Genomic DNA, 2,428 nt, shown 5'->3' with positions numbered 1-2,428 from the left:
AAAAAAGTTTGACATATCCAATAAATTTCGTTCCACTTCATGATTGTGTCCCACTTGTTGTTGATTCTTCACAAAAAATAACAGTTTTATATCTTTATGTTTGAACCCTGAAATGTGGCAAAAGGTCGCAAAGTTCAAGGGGGCCGAATACTTTCGCAAGGCACTGTATATAATATATTACACTTTTTTTTTAAAATGTTGGGTGGAGGGGTGGTTTGTAAAATTACACCACTAATATTATCACTCTCATTGCTTGGTCAGCCTAAATAAAAGTGAGCAGAGTTGTTTACTTGTCCAAATAACAGGGAGATCCTGGGCCAGTGGGACCAGCTGGACCTGTTGGAGAGCCCAGAGTAGGAATCATTGGGCCGAAGATAATGTGAACACAGAATATAATCATATCACTACATCACAACATGCTATTCTATGATGTTGCATATTTTCTTGGCATCTTCCTTGGACAAAGATGTGAAGCAGTTGTGACATGTGGCATATTGTACATTGATGTGCTATGCAGCCATTGTGAACCTTCCTTCCACAACCCTTATTAAATCTGTGTATTTAGTTTTTTCTTTTTAAAAAAGGTGTTTGTTTTCTCTGTGCAGCAACAAAACAAATTTAAGCTGTTTTGTGTAATTATAAAATTAATATTCAACTATCTAGTTTTTTCTATGTTAATAACATAAGTTTTAAGAGAATTTTTTTATTTTAATTTTTAATTATGATTTAAAGACCAAATACCAGACTAGTATGGTTCTGAAATTAATAGAAAATACAGCAATGAACTATCAAACCTAATCATTCATCTTCTGAGCTGCAGGGTTTTCACCACATATGTTATTACTGCTCTACGATATTCATCACCCTGTCCTCACTCACTTTTTCTTTTGCTACATTTGCGCATCACTGGGGGGCTGTGCTGCAGCTGCAGAAGCTGTGGAAGCTAAAAATGAAATCAACAAAGTGAAAATAATATTTATTCCTCTTTATTGAATAGCATTTAAACAAATCTCTGTTTTACATGTACAGTGGGCTTGTACTTACCTGAAGGCGCAGAATCTGATGGTCATATAATATGGTGTAACAGTAGTGGTAAGCTGAGGCCCATCACTCATCCTTCTCAGGCTCTCAACAACAGCACAAGTTCTTGGCTGCTAGGTGAATATTTAAACCAATGCATTTTGCAGTTGTTCTGTTGACTTTGGAGTGGTTAAGCCGGTCCACCATATTTGTTTACAACAGCAATCCCCCCAAGTTTTATTGATATGTAAAATATAATCCATAAGCTTTGTATACAACAGTGTTATTTCATAGGTCTTTTCATAGGAATTAGTTTGGTCATGAAGTTTAAAAGATCAAGGTATTTTACCAACTTGGAATAGGATCCAAAACAGAAGATTGAAATCCATCCCCATCTGCAGCTCAACATATTACTTTTCTTGCTGTGTGTGTCCCTGACCTTTGTCAGGTTTGCCCGGCTGCACATACTTTCTCACTCCCCTCACTCTGTTTTCTCTCCCTTACCCTGATTACACTATCCTTTACACCTGCTTGCCACCAGCTGCACCTGATCAGTTTCTCCCTATTTAGTCCCTGCTCTTCCTTCACTCCCCTGCCAGTTCTTTCTAGCTTTTCTCAGGCCCGTTTGTTCCCCGTCGTTCTTTTGATTCTGTATTAGTGTTTTGTGTCTCTTTCGCTCCAGCTGCTTAGATTACATTCCCTCTTTGCCTCAGCCGCTCCTTCGGACCACGGACCTCCTCCACTCTGCTCATCACCACCCTGCAGGTCGATGCACAGTCTACCACTCACCGTATGTACTGTTTCTGTTTATCTTTAGTTGCATCAAACCCGACCAGTCCAGGAGTGAGTCCCAGTGTCCGCAGCCCGGTCCTCTTTGCATCATCTCCATCATTGACTGTGTACACTCCTAAGCTCGACACCCGGTCCCTGTATCATTCAACTGTTCATTTCTTGTCACTTATACATCACTGTAAATAAACTACACTGTCTGCACCGAAGTCAGCCACCTGGGTCCGTCTATTTTTGTGACTCGCTCACTGTTGTGTTCGAGCAGTCCTAACAACCTTATATTTTTGGTACTCATTTTACATTTTCAGGGTAGCAAAGGAAATCCTGGGGCGACAAAGGATGAAAGGGGATGGCTTCCCAGGACCAGAGGTAAGAGGGAGCAGTCATGCAAATTAGGGGTACAATTGAATTATCCTTGTATTTAATCCATAAGAAATAATGGTTTATGAATGAACATCTTTTCCTTGATTATTAGGGGCTGCCTGGCTTACCAGGACTGTCCCGCTGGCTTCCAGTTTCCTGCTTTTATTCTGACACTACTTCCTGTCCCCAGCTCACCCTGACTCCCAGGGAACTTTACCTCATCACTCTCATTGATTTCACCTGCTTCTCAATTACC

This window comes from Monopterus albus, unplaced genomic scaffold, assembly GCF_001952655.1.
Source record: "Monopterus albus unplaced genomic scaffold, M_albus_1.0 scaffold390.1, whole genome shotgun sequence".
Taxonomy (NCBI): domain Eukaryota; kingdom Metazoa; phylum Chordata; class Actinopteri; order Synbranchiformes; family Synbranchidae; genus Monopterus; species Monopterus albus.
Note: the sequence above shows the minus strand (reverse complement) of the source record.